Raw genomic sequence first — 6,483 nt, forward strand, 5'->3', positions numbered from 1 at the left:
GTGATGTGGTGCCGGGCAGGAGACCTCTGGCTCGGGATGAAACTCAGGGTGAGGGCAAGAGGCAGCAGTGCCAGCCCTGGGAGGGGAGGGTGATGGTTGTCTGCAGCGGGGATCACAGATGAATTTTGGTGTTGAAGTGAAATGCTCAGGCTGGGCGTCAGAGCTGTGCACCCAGGATGCTGAATTTCTCTGTCAGCCTGGTGGCTTATTTGATGCTCTTCTCCATAAAACCCAACCGACAGCCCATGGACTGTCCCCGGGTTTGTACCAGGCTCTCCCTGTGTTGGGCTGTGAAGAGGCCAGGGCAGCTCTCACTCCTCCAACTGCAGCTCATCTGGGCAGAGCCTCATGTTTGATCTTTGATTCAAATTAGCAGCAATCAGGGTGTCTGGGTGCTTCGTCCACATGAGCTGTGGTGAGTAAATAAACAAGGCTCTGCTTTCAAAGGCTTTCACAATTCATTAACTTCAAAGGAACGGGTTCTCTATTTTCTTAGCAGGTCGGTCACTCCACAGACTTGTTCTGGTGCTGAAGGTGGTGACTGGTCATGCCAGGAAGCTGGGGCAGCTGCTGCAGGGCCTGGTGTCACACACAGAGCTGTGGTGAGGGGCAGAGGGACAGTCCATGGGCAGTGTTATGCCTAAGGAGGAGAACAGGGTAAGTAAATGCATGGGCAAGACTGGGCTGTAGCATCCCCTGCCCCAAAGAGCTGCTCCATAAGTGGCATCCAGCCTGCAGTGCACTCAAGGCACCATCAGACGGGGTTTGCAAGCCTGGGATGGGTATCAGATCCACCCCTGCTGTGCAGAAGTCTCCCCATCTTTCCATGGGGATGAAGGCAGTGTGACCTCGTCTGCCCCTGCCCTCTCCAGCTGTCTGTCGTGCTGCAGCACTGGATTCCTGCTTTGACTGTGCAGGCACAGGTGCTGAGGCTGCGCCCAGCCCATGGCGCGAGTGGAGGTGGCAGGGGGATTGCGGCCATGCCTCCAAATGCCCATGCTGGGCACTGCCAGGGAACTCACCTTTCACGTGGCAGCCCCAGGAATAACTCGGAGCCTTGCATAATCACAGCTGCCTGAAACCCAAGGGGAAACATCACTGTCCTGGGATAACCCTCAGTGCCAGGCTGGCTCACCTCATGGGAAACCCTTTTTCTGAGGGAACAAAGACCTATTATAGACATATTTATTGGGAACTTATTTTGGGATGGATAGTGCAGCTCGATCAAGCTCCTGAACTTGTGGAGAAGGGCTGTGTGCTGCTGGGACCACAGCCTCCGTCAAGCTCATTTCCTCTCCAGCCACAGCACAGCAGGGGACACAGTGCTGGACATTGTCACTGCCCAGTACAGTGGCACCAGTGGAGCCCCAGGAGAGAGCTGGGCTTGAGACAGACAGTCCTGCTCCATGCTGGGGCATCTGCTGCTGGCTGAGCTGGCCCCCACATTCCCCAGATGGTGCCAAGGAGGAGTTCCAGCTCTGCAGACAGGTTAGGGGTTCCTTTCTGGGGCGGGTAAGGGGTTCCTTGCTAAGGGACTGCACTAGGACATGAGGGCCATTGGAGCCCAGGGCCCTCTGCAAGCTGCACCTGGTCCAGCAAAGGCGAGTGTGTGGTTAATGTTGAGTCCTGGTGACTCCAGCACTTGGCTGTGGTAGGAAGATCTTCTATCCCCCAAAAGAACAGAGCTCCCAAAGGCCAAGCAGTCCCCAGTTAACCCCTGGCTATCTCCCCAGGCTCTGAGATGTTAAGAATGCATTTTGGATAGATACAAATAACCAGAACAATGAATTGACCCTTTGGTATGGTCCCCACCTCCACAGAAACAGAAGCCAAACAGGCACAAGCCAGCCCTGTTAGCAGAGTGACAGCATGTGCCTAGTTAGTCTATCCCCTGCTTCCAGTATTAATTGCTGTGTGGACGGGCAGTGCCTCACCTTGCAGCCATTGGCGCGTGTAAGCCTTTGGCCTCTGCTGCTATCTGGGCGCAGACGGTGTGGGGACATCCTTCCCTCTCATGTGTGCCCACTGGTGCCCAGCTGGACATGAACAGCTCCTGCCTGGAAAACATGGGAAGGTGATCAGGCTGCAGGTTCAGCTGCAAGCAGGAGTAAAGGTCAAAAAGTTAAATTAAAACCCTGATGTTTCCAACCAGGAGCTTTTGTGCCTGCCTGGAGGCCTTTGCCAGCTGCAATGCACTGGAGAGAACTGGTTTCCCATCACGAGATCCATCTCACACCGTGGCATCAGCTTAGCCTGGCTCCAAGCCCTCCCTTCCTTGCCCACCAGATCAACAGGCTTCTCTTGGAGCAGCTCAATGTGCTCGAGCACCCAGGTTCAGATGGATCGCCACAAATCCAGCTGTGTTAGTCACAGAAGTCACTGAAGGCCAGAAATGGTGCAATAACACCTAAAAATACCCACACTGCGCTGAGCAGCCCCGGTTTCCGTCATCGTCCAGAGGCATCTGTGTATTGTGCGTGCGGGAGAGCTGGGGAGAAAGCGGCCATAAATCCTGCCGGCCTCACTCTCGGCCTCTCCCGCCCGCCACCGGCCTGGTGCTGTCTGGCAGGCGCGAGCCCCGGCTGTCATCGAGAGATCAGACGGGGCTGAAATTTGACAGGCCTGTGGAAAAACACGGGGTGACATCACGCAGAGACACCAGCCCACTGATTAATCTCCGAGGTCAGTGGCTGCTTTATTTATTACCGGGGAAGGGTTTGAGGTGGATTTTTACAGGAGTGGAGCAGCATGGGCTGCCTTTTCCTTATCCCCGGAGCAGCCGCCTTCCCATGCTGGTGGGGACACCTCTGCCTCTTCTGGACACCACTGGAGCAGCTGAAATGGCTCAGGAGCACCAAAATCAAGCCTAAACCAGCACTGGAGCCCAGCTGGAGCGACTGGTCTCTCCATGGCACTGGTGTGCCTCGTCTGGATTCCAGCTGTTTTCCTTGCTCCTGGAGTTTCTCCTTACCCTCCCCAGCAGAAACAGCTCAGCTCCCCCCAAAACACAGCACATCAAACTTGAAATGTTTTGTGAAACCTTGTCAAGCTTTGGAGGAAAGGGAAGGTGGTCCCAGGGCAAAAACATTCTGTTTCTTCAATTTCAAAACAACATTTCCTATTTCTGGTGGCTGTTTGTTCTGTGGTTTTTAACATTTTCACTCTGCTTTATAATGCAAACCAAAATTACAGTTAAAATAGCATATTTTGAGTTTATCAGTTTGAAGCATTTCAAGCCATCCATTTCTCTAGGTTTTCTTTTACAGATAACCTGGAAACTTTGGAGTGGGTGATTCTGAATTGGAACAGAAACAGGTTTCAAAATGTTTTGCAAAGGCAGAACTTCATCCCTGTTGCCAAGTGGGAAGTGGCCAGGGGGAAAAAACCCCCTATCAGGTATATCTCTAGCATTGTTTCTAAGTGGAGAATTGTTCCTGTGATTAATGAAAATGGGGAAATAGGGCCAAATCCTGCACATGCTTTGACCGCAAAGCTTGTACAAACATGCTGGTTGGGCTTTGGCTGGAATGACCAGGTTTAATTAGCTCTCTCCTATCTAGGGATGCGGGTTGTTGCTGTCAGTGCAAGGAGGGATTTATGTTTCCTTTTCCTCAGGAATACAATCAGTGTCTGAGTATTAAGAATAATCATTTCACTAATGCAAGGCAAATTTCTTATCCTACACTACTGATAGTGAGGGGGACGCTGTGAGCCACAGGTACGGGTGGGAGGAGTGCCTGACAGTGATGAGGATTTAACGCTGTTGTCGTGAACCCGCGCTCAGCTCCTGGACACAGGGGTCACCTTCTCCTGGGTGGAGGTGGTCCGCCTGGGCAGAGGTGACCCACTGGGCTTATGCAGCCTCACCTCACGTCCTGGGCACCACAATATAAGAAGGTTATAAAGCTGTTAGAGAGTGTCCGAATGAGGGACACGAGGATGGTGAAAGGTCTAAAAGGAGTGGTTGAGATTACTTGCTTTGTTCAGCCAAGCAAGGAGCTGTTCCTGGGCTGGTGGCATCATTGCAGCAGCTTTCCTGATTAAGGTTCCCACAGGTTTTTTCTGCCCTTTGAAGCAGGTAACGCTGTGCTTCCCCAAACTGGATCCATCCTTGCTGCCTGCTCCCTGTTGAAGCTCAGGGTGGTCACTGAGTCCTGGTGAATCTCCACTGAACAGCTTGAGGCTTTGCAGCTCAACATGGTGGAGAATTTGGAAGGAGAAAGAAGGTGGAATAAGTGAGGAAGTGCAGAGAGCCCAAGCATAACTCCAAACTAGGGCAGGAAATGCACCACACATAGCTCTAACCTTATCATCCAGGATGGATTTTAAGTGCTTCTTCAGTGACTCATTGCCCCTGAATGGGTTTGAAGGACTGTCTGCCGGAGAGGAAAGGCCAGAGAGCTCAGATCAGATAACAGGTTATTACAAAGCCCTCATGCTTTGTGGGGCATCTGCCAGGGCAACAGCCAGGGCTGGTCAGCCCTGGGGAGGCACAAAATATGGTCTCTCAAGTGTGATTCAGGTGAGCAGGGGGTAGAGAACAGGGCCTCTTTGTCCTCTTATTTATCATAGAATCACAAGATGGTTGGGGTTGGAAGAGATCTTGAAAATTATCTTGTTCCAATCCCATGCCATGGGCAGGGGCACTTTCCACTAGACCAGGGTTCTCTGGCATGTCCAGACTGGCTGAGAAGGGAGGGAGCAAGGTTTATGCTCAGTCCTGGCCGGTCTCGTTCCATGGGCACTTTTGGTTCCTCTTGCCACCTTCAGAAATTTGTTGTGAAGTTTAGTGGTTCCCTTGTACCCTGGCTCCCGGAGTCAGGTGAGGATGGGGGAAATACAGTCTGAACACACATTACTGAGCAAAACCCGCTGTAAAAAGCCCTCTCTGTATTGTGCCTTACATGAAAGATGCTGCTGTGGTTCAGAGGTTAACTTTTATCTTAAGCTCAGCTAGAAGCTGAAGAGTTTTAGCATTTTTTAAAATATCAGAAAAACATAAAAAGAAGGACAAATTCTGATCTCTGCTATGTTGGCATTAATGGGGAGAAATTTAATGAAAGTCTGTAGAAGCTTCTGATTTACTCTTGTGTGAGATTGGATAGAAATAGCCCAAAGAATCTCATTGCTGCTGCCCATATTCAGCTGCACAGCAGAGAGCTATTAATGCTCTGTTTTCTTGCCTTTGGTCAATACATCTTGCAAGGCAGGAGGAAGCTGGATTATGTCTGCAAGTGTCCCAATGTCATGCTATGTCGGATAATGAACTGTGGATAAATTGGATCATCTTTTCAGTTGCAGCCTCTCAGAAATCCAACAAGGAGTCAGGGCAGCAAGCTGTGCTTTCAGCCTTTGCTCTGATAACCTGTGTGCTGCTGTCAAGAGCTATTGTGGTGATTCCAGGCTGGAGCAGGTGAAAGTCATTGTTAACCTGGAAAATGTACATCTCTCTTTGGCTTGGTGCTTCCTCATACCTTAAAAATGTCTGGTCTGGTGCAAATCCACTTTTCAAGGAAATAGAGATGTAATGAGAGCGGCCTCTTGCTGGGATGAATTCAGGCACTGCTTTTGACCTGGTTATTCAGTTAATCCTGGTGGGTGAGGAGTGTGACTTGAGAAGCATCCAGCCTCTCTGGAGGACTGCAAAGACCCTGAGGTTGGACACCTAAAGGTTTGTGTTTCCATGGAAATGGAAGGTTTGATGCAAAGTTACTAAAGAATATTGAAAGACCCCCCACTCTATAGCAGGGCCCTTAACCCTGGCAGTGGAGAAGCCTCTCCAGCTCCTCTCCTGCCCATCTGCTGTGGTACCTGTCATGATGGACACCCCTTCCCTGTCCAGTGCCCTGCAGTGTGTATGCTCAAAGGATCAGTGTCTGTTCTCCCAGTGGTCTCCAACTCACTCCTGGTGATGCTGGGATGGGATCCCAGCTCCATCAGCACTACCATGTGCTGTCCCTGTGGCAAGGGGGACCCCTTGGCTGTGGCTCACCGAGGTTTCAGCAAGTCTGGGTGTCATGGTGAAGGTGATGGCATCACGTGCTGCTGGGTGACATGGGGTCCTGGATTCTCTCCAGCTGTTCCAGTGGCTGCAGCATCCTGCTCCTGCCCAGTGAGATGCTCTGGGGGCAGCTGGAAAGCTGAGGTCAGCTTGAACACCGAGGAACCTGAATCATAGAAATCTTCAAATAATTTGTGTTGGAAGGGAATTTAAAGCTCACCTACTTCCAAACCCTGCCATGGGCAGGGACACCTTCCACTAGACCAGTTTGCTCTAAGCCCTGTCCAACTGGGCCTTGGACGCTTCCAGGGATGTGTCCACAGTTTCTCTAGGAAACCTTTGCCAGGGCATTTTTTCATAAATAATTTCTTCCTAACATCTAATCTACATCTCTCTCTTTCAGTTTAAAACTGCTTCCTCCTGTCCCCATCTGCCTGTGTAAATCCCCTGTAGCTGGCAGAAAGCTGAGCCCATTCCCTGTG

Source organism: Corvus cornix, chromosome 26 (genome assembly GCF_000738735.6).
Source record: "Corvus cornix cornix isolate S_Up_H32 chromosome 26, ASM73873v5, whole genome shotgun sequence".
NCBI lineage: Eukaryota > Metazoa > Chordata > Aves > Passeriformes > Corvidae > Corvus > Corvus cornix.